Here is a 17,485-nt window from a genome sequence, read left to right as displayed (position 1 = left end):
TTCTCAAGACACTTTCATATCGTGCTCCAAACCTACCTTGCAAAACTACATTCCCAGAACAAATGGAAATGAGTCTGTTGAGACCTCTAACAGAACACGCATGACGGGAGAATGGGTGACCATTTGGCAAGTCTACCCCTAACAGGAAAACCGCATTGGAGCATTCTCCTCAAGGTGAAATTAAGCTTGTTCGAAGGAGTTGCCTTCCACACAAATTTAAATCTTCTCCCAACAGGAAAACCGCATTGGAGCATTCTCCACAAGGTGAAATTAAGCTTGTTAGAAGGTGTTGCCTTCCACACAAATTTAAATCTTCTCTTCCACACAACAGCAGTGTCATGCTTCGCATATATCTTCCAGGCGGATCTTGCTTTCTCTACCCATTTCAGTGAGTCCTGTCTGGACCATTCTTTAGGGTTAGTCCGTAGAAGTGGTTTACCCTTGGCAGTAGCCTAGACCGTCAGGCCCCCTAAACCCTAAACCCCTGCTGTGTGTATCTGAGACAAGTACTTCATCTTTTGTGTAAAGCATCAAAGCTACATATAGATCTGCCAAAGATGATCCACTGTGACCCCCCCCTCTGCCCACAAAATCTGCTAGCTCATCAATGTATAATCCAAACAGGGTGGGAGATAATGGACATCCTTGCTTAAAACCAACAATGCTAGCAAGCTCCTCTGATAATCCGCCCGGGCATCGCGCACAACCCACAACTCTCTCATACAAAGCAATAATCCCCCATATCATTTGTGATGGTACCCCAAGTGTCTTCAATCTCTACATAAGTCTGTCGCGAGGCACAATGTCAAATGCCTTGCGGAAATCCACAAAGCAGCAATATAATCTACGTCTCTGTGCCTTTGCCTCCTCTATGAGGCTCTTGAGTGTGAAGATATGATCAAGAGTGGAGTGGTTTCGGCAGAAAACAACCTGCCCAGTAGCTATGAATCCAGAGATCTTTGCTAATTTACTGAGCTCATGCTCAATGTGACCGACCCATAAAGTTTGGCCAATGTGTGGCCTACCATCCAGTCCTATAGTTACCCGATCCATAGGGTTGCCAGCCTTATGGATGGGGGCAATAGTGTGTAAAGTCCATGCGGGCAGGAACCCCTCTACGATAGCCTTGTTAAAGAGATGTGCTATAAATGGCGCCACCGTGTCAACTGCATATGAAAAATGCTCACCTCTAAGGCCTATGTGGTCCTCTGTGCGTTTGTGCTGGTATAGCACTCTCCACCATATCTGTTGTAAAGAAAGTAGAGTTGAGGCTCTGAAGGATAGGGTATAGGTGGCTGATCTGGCACATCATATGGTGACTGAGCATACATATGCCAGATCTCGGGGTCAGAGATAGGGGTGTGTGAATGGTGTTCCCATAGCCTCCACCAAGCCTCAGCTGAATCATTGCTCAAAAATAAGTGGTACATGCCCCAGTGTTTGGTTTCCTCGAACATGCGTTTCTCATGGCAAGTTTCTTACGGCGAGTTAAAGATCGGTTAAGTCTCTGTGCCTTGCGGCCCGAGATTTCACCTTCTACCTCCCATTTGAGACATGAACGAGTAGCCCGACACTCATCATCGTACCAACTATTTTGGGGCATCTTTCCAGTGTTACTCTTGGCGGTACTCCTACAAGAATGTGGGAAGCTCAATAGGGCGGATGTATGTAATAAATCTGTAAGCTGTGTAGTAAGAGTGTCAAGAGGTGAGTGTGGGTCTAGATGAAGGCAGCCTCGGTAGATAGAAGTACTATATAGATGATCACAATCATGTGTGAAATATATAGTAGGGCGAAGTGATGTACTAGTAGTAGGTAAAGTGGTAGAACTAGAAGGATGTGCTCGTAAAGATAGTCGGAGGTATGTATGATCCACCCCAATAGGACAAGTAGGGATGGAAAAAGAGTCCACGAGACTCATGGTCTCTATGGGACTAAGACTGTAGTCAATAGTGCTCCTCCCTCCTCCATATGGAAAACAAGTGTAGGCTCTTGAGCCTGGCCACCTCTCGAGCCCATTATAAATAATGAGCCGATGATGCGCACTAAACACCAATATCTGTCTCCCATGTTTTTTGATCTCCCCTCGATCCTCCAAAGATCTCTGTATCCCAAGGTCCTCCTCATCCAGCCCCCTCAAATGTGGATCCTCCATGTCATACACCTCACAATGTCTACTTTGGGTCCTGGCATTAAAGTCTCCCACTAGCAAAATATCCCCCCCTCCTCCTATACTCCGTGATCCCCTCCGACAATGCTGTGAATATCTTCCCCTCCTCTACAATAACATCCTCATGCTCCTTTGCATCCTCTATCTGGTCTATGTGATGCTTCCCCTGAGCAAAAAGTGAGCCATCTGGTAAGACATAGCACACAACAATATATACCGCCCTCATATCCGTGAGTTGCACTCTAATCCACATGAACCTAGCCTCCTCATCTCGGCTCATCACTGTAACACGTGGCCGGAGCTCCTCCCTAAAAAGTACAGCCACTCCCCCCGATCCTCGAACACCTCCTGCCCATCTAGTCTGTCCTCTAAAGGCAGACTCCCATGTATAGCCTGTCACCCTCGGCAAACTCCTCTCTTGACTCCAGTGTGTGTGTGAGAAAAATAATGTCCCGATCTCCCAGCACCTCCTCAAAACGCCCTAGATCTGGCCACAGTGACCCATTGCAGTTCCACACTGCCATCTATACCTTTGTCTCATAGGCCGCGAGTCCTGCCGCCTTCACTTTGGGCATCTCTTGTTTGCGATGTGCCACTTGTGCCTTGTTAAGGTCATCGTCCAAGTAAATTCTGTCCCAAGGTAAACCTCTAGCTTCGCAACTTTTGTGTCCACTCAGTATTCCATATGGGGTTGTTGAGAGACCTAAAAAATTTGGCGAGGTAGACTGGTAGTGTACACTTGATTGGTAGGATGAGAGAATCTTGCTACATCACTTGGGGATCCCTGGTATAGGTAGGCTAGACAATTAGATTCTCAAGTTATGTACGAGGGAGAAGATTTGGACATGGCCATTTTGATCTAGAGAGGAGTCCCTAACATTATCACCCTAGATGCACTCCTCGTATTTGTGCAAGGACGGTCCCTTAGTCATAAACGCTACACTAGGAGACCTTTGGTATTGCATTACCCATCCAGGTTCTTTTTTGGAGACAATCGGGAGATCCAACCGGGAGAGACACATATCCATGTTCTGGTTCCTCAAGCACTGTAGACTCCTCCCCTCCCAACCTTCCCTCACATTCAAGCTTAAAGCTCCATAGGTTGTAAGTGTAAAAAATAAAAACCGTATTTTATCGTACGGTATCTGAAAATTTCATATCGTACCAAAAATTCCCGTACGGTATCGTATCGTACGGTATCGTATTTTCATACCGTGACAACCCTGGGCAGGGGATCCCATGAGATAGTCACCTACACTGGAGCCACCCCACCCCCCCCCCATGTGGGAAACAAGTAAAACAACCTGAGGAGGGCCAACGATCCAGGCCATTATAGATGATAAGATCATGTATCCTGCCCATGTCTAATAGTACATGTCCATAGGATGTGACTGGGGCTCGTCTATCTGTCAAGACTCAGGACATCCCAGCCTCATCGAGATCAACATCTGGTAATAAGATAGTCATCATGAAAATCCAGAAGTGATACCCGGCGTGTGCCCGTCCGCGCGTTGAAGTCCCCAGCAAGGAGAACTTCCCCGCGGCTCGAGAAATCCATGATGTCCAAGTAAAGGGCTGCGTATGGTGAAGTATCAGCCTCCTCCCGTAGGTCTCCAGCAAAGTGTGAGGTCTTGGGGGGAAAGTAAGATACTGCAATGAAGAGGTCCTCTTGGGAGGGGCGCCAAATCCGAATCCACAGAAACCTGGCATGTATATCTAACCTCTCGACAGAGATCGTCCCGATGAGGGATGACCTGTATAGTACTGCCACTCCTCTCGATCCCCGTACTCCACCTGTCTCCCAAGTGTCATCTCGGTAGGCTGCCTCCCACGTGTATCCACTGACTACCGGCAAAGGGCACTCTGGGCTCTGGTGTGTCTGTGTGTAAAAAGCTATGTCACGATCTGTGTAGGACTCCGAGAAATTCCCTGGATCTGACCATAAGGTACCATTACAGTTCCAGACAGTGCAAGTCAGGGTCTCGGTACTCTGAAGCTCATAGACCCCGCCTATGTAGGGGAGCCACCAGATGCCCGTCGAGGGCCTATCAAGAGCCGCCCCTCTCGGACTACTGCCCACTTCCCCTCGTGGGCGATGTCCCGCTGTTGTATGAGGGTACGCCTCTCCTCTACCTGCAGAGGTGTAAGGTCCTCATCCAAGTAGATCTCTGGGTGATCCCATAGAGCTAATTGTCTACATAGTGCCGCAAGGCGAGCCTGAGCGTCCCTGAAGCGAATGATGAGAGGCTGCTCTCCATTGGGGTCCCACCCTGTGCGCGAGGCCCCCTCAATCCCATGCTCCTGGATTCCCAAGGTGGAAGTCACGAAGCTGGTCGCATCATCAATGGGAGTGGCAGGTGTACGGGGGATTCCTCAAACTCTGATGTTGAGAGCCTTACTGGCTCTCTGCTGCTGCAGCTCCAAAATGGTGGTTGAAACGGTTGCCTTTGCAGGCTCTTGTTTCGCGACATCCACCCATCTGGAAGTCTCTGCGATAGCTGACTACATGGTGGCTATCTGTGCCTCTACCGCCTCTACTGCTGGGCCACTGCTCGGGGCTGTTGCTTACGGCTGCCACCTCCTTACGGAGCTGTGATATCTCCTGACCAAGCCTGTGGGATCCTGTTCCACCTCGAACCTCCCTGATGAGCTGCTCCCAGGCATCAGATGGAATCATGTGACTGCGAAGTGATGGGTATGGGTAGGGCATGAACGGAGGCCGAGTGATGAAGGGTAGGGACATGGGGGCAGGGGACTGAGAGTGGTGAGGGGACAACTGGAATGTGGATGTGGTGAGTCAAACTGAGGGGAAAGGTGGCTGGCTGAGGGTGACAGAAATGAGGCGTACTGCGGTGGGGCATAAAGTGGTACGGTGACGGTCGGGCTAAGGGGACATGTCTGTTCCACCACTGATGTTGACATCAATGATGGTTATGCTGCTAACTCTGATAATGGCACTGCCAATGATGTGACATCCAGAGAAGGGGGTGCTGTCACCTCCAAAGACGGTATAGTGGATGTCGGTGATGATGATGATGATGATGATGTAGAGGCTGATGTCGAGGTCGAAGCTGCCTGGAACTCCCACGAGTACTAGGTCGCTTTAAAATCCATTGTAATTTGCTATATTGATCAGAAATCTAGTTACCTTCATCATCTCTCCTATTTAACACCTCGACTGTGTGAATATGACTGATATTACTTTTTCTTGAAGACATCTACAAGAAAAACAAAGAACCACAATATCACATGAACAAAAAGAAATAGAGATTCCAAGCAAGAAATGAACAGTAACACGTGGACAAATATTACCTTCTGTGGCTCATACAACCTTCTTTCTGAAAACCTTGCTCCTACAAAAAGAAACAACACTATTGCATTAGAGCATACCTGCATGTGCAGATGGCCTGAACCACAATATCAATGTTAGATTCTTGTGTTGGAACATGACCAAAAAGAAATAGAGATTCTAAGCAAGAAATGAACAGTAACACGTTAAGAAATATTACCTTCTGTGGCCCAGTGTTTGATGCTCACACAACCTTCTTTCTGAAAACCTTGCTCCTACAAAAAGAAACAACACTATTGCATTACACCGTTAATTGAATGTGCAGATGGAGAAAATGTTCATAACATAAATTATATGAGAAGGTAATGTTACCTATAGGAGTTTTGGGCGAAGAAAGAAGAAGAGTATACAGATTTCAAGCAATAACATGCCAGGAACTAAACCTTTCTGGATCCCAATGCTTGATGCTCACACAACGTTGTTTCTGAAAACCCTACTCCTCTCAGTGTTCACGGAGAATATTTTTTCTTCTCAAATCGAAAAACTTGCAATTTTAAAATTTACAAGTTTTTCGTTTTTTCATCAAAATATATAACTAAAATGTTTAAAATTTTATCAATTTTTAAAATTGCAAATTTATTTTTTACAAGTGAGATCATGAATTTCGTAGGTGCGTTGTAAGAGTTTGAAGGTTTTTTGTGATGAACACTAGCTCCTATACGAAAAGAAACAACACTATCGCATGATAGCGTTAACTAAATAGGGCTTTGCCCAAAATAGGATGAAGGAAGCTACGGAGGAGAGCATGCCACTTGTAGATTTGGGCTAAGAAAGAAGAAGAGGACATGACAAAATCCAATTTTGCATTACTGCTCGCGTGGGAATGAGCCATAAAAGAAAAGGACGGAAAACCAAAAAGGTAGAGGAGAAAGCAAAGAAGTTGAACAACGTTTTTAAAACTTCTAGGTGGTGTAACATGTATGACTTTCAAAGAATAGTTAATGCTCTAATCCTGGCATGTAAGAAGAGTTAATGCTAGAACGTCTGACATTCTACTATTTTTTTAAGTTCGAGATTATTTTTTAATATATTATAGTGGAGATTTGGATAAACACATGCAAAAAGATCCATGTTACATGGATCTAGAATCCCATCTCTCTAATTGGTTGGCCTAATCTTTTTCTTAGTATTTTCTTATAGGGAGTCCATATTTTCCTAATGAGATGGCGATTTCGATGAGCGTGGCATTGGACATATGGATATTAGGTCTTGCTTTCAGTTTTTTGAACTTAAGCTTTTAGTTTTAGAAGGTTAACTGGTTATCGAAGGTTAGCGAGTTAGCTTTAGTGTTAGAAGTTAGCTTTAGACATATGGTGAGAAAGCTTTTAGAAGATAAATGCTTTTGTTTTAGAAAGGTAAGCTAGTTTCTAAAGGTTAGCTTCAAATTAGTTTTAGTTTTAGAAGGTTAGATAGTAGTTTTGGAAGGTTATCTTAGGAAGTTAGCTTTTAGTTTTTACAAGGTTAGCTTTTATGCTAGTAGCTTTAGAAGTTCATGAGTTAGCTTTTAGAAGTTAGAAGTTAGGTTTAGAGGTTAGCTTTAGAAGCTAGAAGTTAGGTTTTAGAAGCTAGTAGATTGGTTAAAATTTGTTAATATTAATAGATTGGCTTTAATAGATTATGTCAATTTTTTGCATGTTAGTTTTAATTAAATAGGTTAGTCTTACTAGGTTGGTTATTATTTAGAAAGTGGCTTCATAAATTAGCATTAGAAGGATTACCATTAGAACATAGCTTTAGATGGTTAGCTTCTGAAGAACTTGGCTTTTTGTTTTTTGAAGTTCGCTTTATAAGGTTAGCTTTATGTTTTTTGAAGTTAGCTTTAGAAGGTTATCTTTACAAGTTAGATTTTTGTTTTTAGAAGTTTAGCTTTTAGGTTAGTAGCTTTAGAGGTTAGTAGGTTAGCTTTCAGAAGCTAGAAGCTAGATTTCATAGGTTAGTGTGTCGGTTGATATTTGTTAATTTTTTAGATTAGTATTGATAATATAATTTAGTTTTTTTATCTTTTTTAAATTTAAATAGGTCAAGCTGATGTCGAATTGATAAAATTTGAGGTATCAAAAGGAAAATCTATGCTAATTGGATCTTCATTGGAGGGATCCCATTTAAAGGTCTTCAAAATGTCTTAGTCAAACATTAGTGTGTGTTTGCATGGACTTACAAGGACTTGAAAGGGATTAAACCAGAGTTATACCAACACTATATTGACCTAGATTCCAATGCACGTCTTGTTTGTCAATGACAACGTCAGACAAGCCCAGTTTATGTGTAGCTAGTTAAAGAGGAAATCACTACATTACTAGAAGTAGGTCTCATCTATCTAGTGTCTTATAGCTGTATGTGCCCAATCATGGTGTCCTGTATAATACTGATAGAGAGCCAATACATAACTTTTCTGGCTCCTTAGTTCCAATCCTTGAACTCTTTCACATCTGCAGAAGCAGTCGGATTGATCTCCGGTATCTCCCGTGCCTCTTCATTGCTCACCTTCTATGTAGTCCCAGTAATCCTTTCCCATCAGGAAATTTATCAACCTGAACCTCCAAGCATGGAAGTTGTTCTTGTAAAGCTTCTCAGCAACAATTTGGTTTATGCCATCATTTGACATTTTGTCAGACACACAAATTTACCAGAAACAGCACTCTGATTTGTCTTGCACAAATTGCTGTATTTTCTGCAGCGATACTGTACTACACTCAAATGTCATAACCAGTGACCTCAATGTGCATATATACACCCAATGACAACTGTTGACCTCCTTACAGTACACACAATGTCTGCACAACCAGTCTTCCTGCAGTTCTTAAAACAGAGTTTTGCATAGAATCGATGACTTACCCGACCGCAGTGCTCGAAATCGCCTGCTTTTTGAAAAACGGAGGTCCTAACGTGCCCGAAACGCGTTTTCAGCCCGAAAAATGAAGTCCGATAGGACAATATAGTCGCCCTATAGCTTTACTCCCGCGAAGAAAGCTCCTCAATCAGAGATCGCTTACCGGTGCCTCCCGTAGAGCTCCCGACAAGGGTGTAGTCGCCAACACAAATAGGAAAGAGTAGATGAAGCTCTTACCCTCCTACCGCTTCCTGTGCTTCTCTTGCTTGCAGCTCAGTCCTTAGCATGAACCAAGCTCTGATACCATGAAAAGATGCAAGGAAGAAGAGAGCTTGAGCTCTTGCAAGCACACACACTCATAAAATCCTAAAAGTGAACACACAAGGTGAGGCTGAAAATCTTCTTCTTCACACAACACTCAACACACTATATACAAAGATAAGAGTACACACTATATGAAAAGGTACTCAACCAAATACATACTAGGATTCTCTATAGTATGAACCCAACTAAATGAGCTGACGCTATAACTATGCCAATCTCTAGAATGGCTCACACAGCCTGTCATCCCACTGGCCACATATCACCCATGATCTCACCAACCATGCCAGTGTAGCGTAAGTGTGGGGCCTATCCCCCAGGCGGGTCATCAGTGTCCACCGTCTCACTAGATGAGCTCGATATCTCAACAACAAGCCTATCAAATACTAACGTATTAAAATAAACCGACTAATGTGTAAATAAAATGTCATGTTGAAATAAACCTATTAAAGACTATTAAAAACTAAGGAAAGTGTGGGTATACTTCATGAAGGAGAAGAGTGAGGTGTTCACTCATTTTTAAAATTTCTAAGTTATGGTTGAAAAGCAAACAAGGAAACATGTAAAGTGTCTAAGGTCAAATGGAGGGGGAGAGTACTTGTCCAATGAGTTCTCTGGATTTTTGCAGAAGAATGGTATTCAGAGACAGTTTACATGCAGATACACTCCGCAACAAAATGGAGTTGTTGAGCGAAAAAATAGGCACATTGCTGAGATTACGCGAGCATTAATGGGAGAGAAGAATATGTCGCATAGCTATTGGACTGAGGCTGTTTCTACAGCAGTTTACATCATGAACAGGACTCCAACTACAGCCAGACATGATGTAACTCCAGAGGAGAGGTTTACTGGCAGAAAACCTGATTTGTCTCATCTGAAAGTCTTTAGATGCATTGCATATGTGCATGTGTCAAATGAGCTGAGAACTAAGCTGGATCCAAAAGCTGAAAAATGTGTGTTTATTGGGTATTTCCTTGAGCAAAAGGGATACATGTGTTATAACCCTGCTACACGTGAGTTGAGGGTAAGTAGGGAGTTTTTGATGAGATGATCAGCTGGTATGCTATTGAAAAAGAAGCTGTTGGGGCTAATGTGAGTGGAAATGTGGTTGCACAGAATGCGAGTCAGCAATCACAGTCTTTGAGTGGACCAGGAGAGTCCTTATCTAGTGGTTGGAGTGACAGGCTGCGTCATAATACCAGTCCTGCAAATGTGATTAGTACATCACATAAAGGCAAAGAGAAAGTGGTTGAGTCCCTTAGTATGCTTGACATTTCTGCAGGACATTCTCATGTTGATGGAGAGTCTAATGGCTCAGAGATGAGCCTTGATGAGGATCTTGGGATACTAGCTATGAGAACACTTGGTGTAAAGAAGACTATGGAAGCCATGAATGCAAAGCTGCGAAGATCTGGGAGAGTGAAGAGTCTTGTACATAGGTTTACCTATGATGGTTATGTGGCACATCACTATGCATACATGGCAAAAGTTGGATGCAAGTGGGTGTACAAAGTAAAACATAACAGTGATGGAAGCATAAGCAGGTACAAGGCTAGATTGGTAGCCAAAGGATATGCGCAGACGTATGGAATTAATTATAAGGAAACTTTCAGTCCAGTTGCCAAGATGGCAACAGTGGGAGTTGTGATAGCAGTAGGTACATCAAAGCAATGGTCTTTACATCACATGGATGTAAAGAATGCATTCTTGCATGGGGATTTGCAGGAAAAGGTGTATATGTTGCAGCCACCTGGTTATGAGGATGTGAGTCACCCCGAGCATGTTTGCAGGTTGAAGAAAGCCTTGTATGGCTTAAAATAAGCACCAAGAGCATGGTCTGACAAGATTTTTGAATATCTTGTAACTATTGGCTTTCATGTAGCCAATGCAGATTCCTCGCTGTATGTGAGACACAGTGATAGAGAGGTTGTGCTTGTTGTCATCTATGTAGATGACCTGATCATTACGGGGAACCATGATGCAGAGATCTTTGATGTAAAGATCTTGCTTAGACAGAAGTTTGAGATGAAGGATCTGGGGGAGCTCAGATATTTCTTGGGCATTAAGGTAATTAGGTCACCACATGGTATCGGATTACTGCAGAGACAGTATGGCTTGGACATGTTGTCCAAGTATGGTATGACAGGCTGTAAGCCTATCTCAGTGCCATTGGATCAGAATGGCAAGTTGAGTGCAGATTCAAGAGATTTTGGAGGATCCTACTATGTATAGGCGCATAGTAGGAAGCTTGATCTACATGATGATCACTAGGCCAGATTTGAGCTATGCTGTTGGGTTGGTCAGTCAGTTTATGGAGGTTCCTCGGAAGCCACATTTGGATGCATTGAGACGCATACTGAGGTATGTGAGGTCTACTTTGCATTGTGGACTATTTTATGAAACTGGGACAGAAATATGTGTACATAGATACATAGATGCTGATTGGGCTGGTAGTATCTCAGATAGAAGATCTAGTAGTGGCTTCATGTTTTCTTTGGGGAGTGTTGTTATGACTTGGAGTAGCAAGGAGCAGCCTACGGTTGCTCTATTAATAAGTACAAAGGCCGAGTATAGAGGTGCTACTATAGCAGCATGTGAGGTAGCTTGGTTGAGAAAGCTACTTGCTGATTTGGGTCTATTAGTGGGATAGACAAGTTGTCATTTTCTTTGACAACATTAGCAGCAGACAGCTGGCCAGGAACCCAGTTTTTCATGCTCGCACGAAGCATATAGAGGTCCACTACCATTTTGTCAGAGAGAAGGTTTTGGCAGGAGATGTTGACCTTGTTTATGTCAGCACACAGGAGGAGGTCGCTGACATCTTCACCAAAGCATTGGGTACAGAGAAGCTCCGCAGATTCAGGGCTTCGCTTGGTGTACATGAGATGGAGTTGAGCTCGAGGGGGAGTGTTGAGATATCGAGCTCATCTAGTGAGGCAGTGGACACTGATGATCCGCTTGGGGGATAGGTCCCACACTTACACCACTGGCATGGTTGGTGAGATCATGGGTGATATGTGGCCAGTGCGACAGCCATTCTCTAGAGACTGGCATAGTTATAGCCAGCTCATTTAGTTGGGTTCACACTATAGAGAACCCTAGTATGTATTCGGTTGAGTACCTTTTCATATAGTGTGTACTCTTATCTTTGTATATGGTGTGTTGAGTGTTGTGTGAAGGAGAAGAAGATTTTCAGCCTCTCACCTTGTATGTTCTCTTTTAGGGTTTTGTGAGTGTGTGTGTGCTTACAAGAGCTCAAGCTCTCTTCTCCCCTACATCTTTTCACTTGTTACAATTTGTTAATTTTAATACATTAGCTTTAATATATTAGTATTGATAATATAGTTTAGTTTTAAATAGCATTGTTAGTTTTTGATATGTCAAATTTTTGGTGAGGAAGGATGATAGCCAAGGTTGATTTTAAAGCCAACCTTGGGGAACCTCTTCTCTTTTTGGAAATGGATATGGACGAAAGGTCGGTTTTAAAACCGGCCTTGGCTAGATCATCCTCCATTACCACGTCCAAGAGAAGAGGATCCCCAAGCTCCATTTTAAAACCAACCTTGGCTATCATCCCTCCTCACCTTTGCTCTCTCTTGCAAGAAGGAGAGGCACTTCCAAGAGAAGAGGATCCCCAAGCTTGGTTTTAAAACTAACCTTGGCTAACATCCTTCCTCACCTTTGCTCTCTCTTGCAAGAAGAAGAGGAACCACCGATGTCAGTTTTACAACCGCGGGTATTATCCTTCCTCACCTTAGCTCTCCCTAAACCGACCTTGGCTATCATGGACCGTCATATCACCACTTCCAAAAGAAGAGGTTCCCTAAGATTGCTTTTAAAACCGACCTTAGCTATCATCCTCCCATCACCACTTCCAAAAGAGGAGGTTCCTCAAGGTCGGTTTTAAAACCAACCTTGCTTATCCTCCTCCATCACTTGGATCTCAAATATCATGGAAATTCCTCTTTTGTATAAAAACGAATTTACCAAAATTTACTCTTTTCTCATAATCAATTAATTATACATAATTACAAAAAAATTATTAATCATGAATATGATGAAAATCATTCTTTTTACATAGGATGTTCAATCCTAGAATATGGTAGGAAGTTCCCTTTTAGCATTATGCATAGAAATAAGATATGTATTATTTTTTAAAAATTTTGCTTCACTACTATTACTGATAATTCTCAATTTTTTTCTAAAAAGAATAAAAGTTTGTAATGAAAATATGATAGTAGTTCCTCTTTTATGCTTAAAATCAAACTATGAATTTAAGTCATTATTTTAACCATAATCATAAACTTAATTATGATTATTTCACTAGATTAAGCTCATTCCATTATTTCTCTTTTTTCAAATTGATAGAATAATCTATTTCACATTTAGAATCAATCAAAGTAGTTTTTAACTACTTATAAATAATCTTTAAAAAAATAACCATTATTTTATTAATACATAATCACAAAAATACCATTTTCTTAATCTCTAGCTTAACAAGCCTAGAGTTTAGCTTTGAATTAAAAGACTATCATTGAGAAGCATCCTTTTCCAAGGGATTTAGCCATAAAGATGGCTATTCTTAGAGAGAGAGAGAGATTTACTTAAAGAAAGCATTACAAATAAGCATAAAGATTAACTTTCTCTTAATTAAGCATTAAAACTTGAAGGAAAAGCTTGGTTTGAATTAAAATAATTATTTAGAAAGCTTCTCAAGCTTGAGAGGGGTTGAGAAGAAGAAAGTTATTGAGATAAGTTGAAAAAAAAGCCATAAAAATTTATTTTACCTCCAAGTTTGGCTTGATTCTCTTTTAGCAGTGAAGCCCTCGACCAATCAATTGGTCCACAAAGAGGAGAAGAGCAACTCCAAGAGTTGTTGTAGAGAGAGAGAGAGCTCTAAGCTCCCAAGAGAAGAAAATTTAAAGGATAATAGAAAATATGATTATTTTAATATAATACTGACATAGTATAGCTTTAATATTTTTTTAACAAATGATTGAGGGTCTATTTATAGGTGAGGGAGGCCACTAACCAAGTCCAACTGGGATCTAGAATTTTCGAGGTTCAATTTGACTCAATTTGGACAAGATTTGGACTAGTTTGGCTCCCTTTTTGATTTGGTTTGATCCAAGAGAGAGGAGAGATAAAAATATCACAATTTTTTTGATTTTTTTAAAAAGAGGCGTCTACCTCAAGAGTCTCACTTTCCTTACCAAGGTGTCAAAAATGCATCATTATTTCAAAATATCTCATCTTTTTAGTAATGTCTCATAACTTTTAACTAATAAACCTTGTACTCAGTCAACTCTTCATCTTATGTGAGCATTTACTCATTTTTGGATATTTTCTTTTATTCTTTTGGATTTATCTCATCCCAACACTTGAATTAATCCAATTGGTCCATTGGAACCTTAATTGGACCATAATCCAAAAATTTCTGAAAATGTAGATCCTTAGGCTAAGGTTCCTTATACCATTTTCAATTAATTCCTAATGCACATTGGAAAGTTCATTTTGAACTTCTGTTTTCAAGGGAATCCATTTTTTTAGACACTAGGAGGATTTTTATATCCAAAGATATCTCAATTTCGGATTATCTCTCTCGACATTTTCTCTCTCTAGGTCAAACCAGGGTAAAATAAGATATTTCTTCTATTTCAGAGGTGAATAATTTCAAGAACAGAAGAGGAGGTTATTACACCTTTACACCTCAAAAGCTGGAGGGAGGAATCTTACAGGTTCTCCAAGATTGCTTTTAAAACCGACCTTAGCTATCATCCTCCATCACCACTTTCAAAAGAGGAGGTTCCCCAAGGTCGGTTTTAAAACCAACCTTGCCTATCATCCTCCGTCACCACTTCTAGAAGAAGAGGTTTTCTAAGGTCGGTTTTAAAATCGACCTTGCCTATCATTTGCCACCACCGCTTCCAAAAGAAGAGGTTCCGCAAGGTCGGTTTTAAAACCTACCTTGGCTATCATGGGCCATCACCACTTCGAAAAGTAGAGGTTCCCCAAGGTCGGTTTTAAAATTAACCTTCGCTATCATGGCCAATCACCACTTCCAAAAGTAGAGTTTTCCCAAGGTCGGTTTTAAAACTGAACTTGCCTTTTATCCTCCATCACCACTTCCAAAAGAAGAGGTTTGCCAAGGTATGTTTTAAAACCAACCTTGGCTATCTTGGGCCATCACTACTTACGAAAGAAGAGGTTCCCCAAGTTCAGTTTTAAAAGTGACCTTGGCTTTCATCCTTCCTCACCTTGGCTCTCCCTTGCAAGAAGGATAGGTGCCACCAAGGTCGGTTCTAAAACTGATCTTGGCTGTCATGGGCCATCACCAAGAGGTTCCCCAAGGTTGGTTTTAAAACTGACCTTGGCTATTATCTTCCATCACCACTTCTAAAAGAGGCGGTTCCCCAAGATGGATTTAAAAACTGAACTTGGCTATCATCCTCCATTACCACTTCCAAAAGAAGAGGTTCTCCAAGGTCGGTTTTAAAACCAACCTTGCCTATCATCCTCCATCACCACTTTCAGAAGAAGAGGTTCGCCAAGGTTGGTTTAAAAACTGATCTTGCCTTTAATCATTTGCTATCATCACTTCCAAAAGAAGAGGTTCCCCAAGATCGACCTTGGCTTTCATCCTTCCTCATCTTGGCTCTCCCTTGCAAGAAGGAGAGGTGCCATAATGGTCGGTTTTAAAACCAACCTTGGCTATCATGGGCCTTTACCACTTCCAAAAGTAGAGGTTCCCCAAGGTCGGTTTTAAAACCGACCTTGGCTATCATCCTCCATCACCAATTCCAAAAGAAGAGATTCCCCAAGATCAGTTTTAAAACCGACCTTGCCTATTATCCTCCATCACTACTTCCAGAAGAAGATCTTTTCCAAGGTCGGTTTTAAAACTAACCTTGGCTATCATCCACTATATTCGCTTCCAAAAGAAGATGTTCCCCAAGGTCGGCTTTAAAACCAAACTCCTTCCTCACCTTGGTTGTCCCTTGCAAGAAGGAGAGGTGCAACCAAGGTCGGTTTTAAAACTGACCTTGGCTATCATGGGCCATCACCACTTCCCAAAAGTAGCGGTTCCTCAAGGTCAATTTTAAAACCGACCTTGGCTATCATCCCATCACGACTTCCAAAAGAAATAGTTCCCCAAGGTTGGTTTTAAAATCAACCTTACTTATGCTCCATCACCACTTTTAGAAGAAGAGGTTTGCAAAGGACGGTTTTAAAACTGACGTTGGCTATCATTTGCCATCTCCACTTCCAAAAGAAGATGTTCTGCAAGGTCAGTTTTAAAACTGAAGACTTTCATCCTTCCTCACATTGGCTATCCCTTGCAAGAAAGGAGAGGTGCCACCAAGGTCAGTTTTAAAATCGACGTTGGCTATCATGGGCCATCACCACTTCCAGTAGAGGTTTCCAAAGTTTGTTTTAAAACCAACCTTGGTTTTCATCCTCTGTCACACAGCTGCCAAAAGAAGAGGTTTCCCAAGGTTGGTTTTAAAACCAACCTTGGCTATTATTCTCCATCACCACTTCCAAAAGAAGCAGTTCCCTAAGATCGATTTTAAAACTGACCTTGGCTATCATCCTCCAACATCACTTCCAAAAGAAGAGGTTCCCCAAGGTCGGTTTTAAAACGGACCTTGAGGAACCTCTTCTTTTGGAAGCGATGATGGCGGATTGGTTTTAAAACGGACCTTGAGGAACCTCTTCTTTTGGAAGCGGTGATGGCGGATTGGTTTTAAAACCGACCTTGGAAAACCTCTTCTTCTGGAAGTGGTGATGGAGGATGATAGGCTGGTTTTAAAACCAACCTTGGCTTTCATCCTTGCTCACCTTGGCTCTCTCTTTTTGCAAGAAGGAGAGGTGCCATCGAGGTCGGTTTTAAAACTAACCTTGGTTGTGATGGGCCATCACCACTTTCAAAAGAAGAAGGTTAGTTTTAAAGCTGACCTTGGCTTTCATATCCTCCGTCACCACTTCCAAAAGAAGAGGTTCCCCATGGGGTCACTTTTAAAACTGAGCTTGGTTATTATCCTCCATCACCACTTCCAAAAGAAGAGGTTCCCCATGGGGTCACTTTTAAAACTGAGCTTGGTTATTATCCTCCATCACCACTTCCAAAAGAAGTGGTTCCCCAAGATCGGTTTTAAAACTGACCTTGGGAAACTTCTTTTTGGTGACGGAGGATGGTAGCCAAGGTCGGTTTTAAAACTGACCTTGGGGAACCTCTAATTTTGGAAGTGGGGATGGTCCATTATAGCCAAGTTCAGTTTTAAAACTGACCTTGGCTTTCATCCTTGCTCACCTTGGCTCTCTGTTAATCCCATTTTGGATTAACAAGTATGCTCCTCCAATTGAGGACATTAATAAGTGTCATAAAAAGGCACTATAAAAGTTGTACATTATGATATATTGGCCACCCAAGGCCTTAGTTAAGTAAGTTTTGGGTGCCCAAGTGTGAATAAGGGCCAAATGTATATAAGGCATTTTCTCATAATGAAAAGACACAATCTCCCTTTGTGCTATTGAGAGCTCTTCTTTGTGTCTTGAGAGAGATTGACAGAGAGCATTCTAAAATTTGTGCCTCTTCTATGCTTGTATGATTCATGCTTGTGTGAGAGAGTGAGAGAGAGTGATAGCCTTATGCGACGGTGTGAGCGACTCTACGGTGACAGCGTGGGGGTGGAGCTGAACCAATGAGCTTGGAGGCCTCAAGGGACTCAAGTTTGAAGCATTGGTAAGTGCCCTATAACAGTTGTGATCTATTGCTCTTCCCTTAGGTGAATGCATTGAGTTTTCTCTTGGA

At 42.1% G+C, this 17,485-nt stretch overlaps 2 long non-coding RNA genes across 4 annotated transcripts in view; one reads left to right on the top strand and one right to left on the bottom strand.

Annotated features, from left to right (window-relative positions):
* LOC147608457 (uncharacterized) overlaps positions 1-5,972 on the bottom strand; it is a 41,791-nt gene extending 35,819 nt beyond the window's left edge. Inside the window, exons 1-3 of the long non-coding RNA XR_015264479.1 lie at positions 5,832-5,972; positions 5,680-5,734; positions 5,483-5,523 (exon numbers count right to left, since the gene is read on the bottom strand). This is a non-coding gene — a long non-coding RNA (uncharacterized LOC147608457). The remainder of the gene's footprint in view (positions 1-5,482; positions 5,524-5,679; positions 5,735-5,831) is intronic.
* LOC147608456 (uncharacterized) overlaps positions 1-6,561 on the top strand; it is a 39,479-nt gene extending 32,918 nt beyond the window's left edge. Inside the window, exon 4 of one of the 3 annotated variants that reach the window (XR_015264473.1) lies at positions 6,240-6,561. This is a non-coding gene — a long non-coding RNA (uncharacterized LOC147608456). Of the gene's footprint in view, positions 1-5,784; positions 5,973-6,150 lie in introns of those variants that run through there. The other 2 variants (XR_015264477.1, XR_015264476.1) reach the window with 2 other exon arrangements.
* The last annotated feature ends 10,924 nt before the right edge of the window (positions 6,562-17,485 follow it).

This window comes from Cibotium barometz, chromosome 53, assembly GCF_041138505.1.
Source record: "Cibotium barometz isolate CiBa-2024 chromosome 53, ASM4113850v1, whole genome shotgun sequence".
NCBI lineage: Eukaryota > Viridiplantae > Streptophyta > Polypodiopsida > Cyatheales > Cibotiaceae > Cibotium > Cibotium barometz.
Note: the sequence above shows the minus strand (reverse complement) of the source record. Positions and strands in the feature narration are given on the sequence as shown.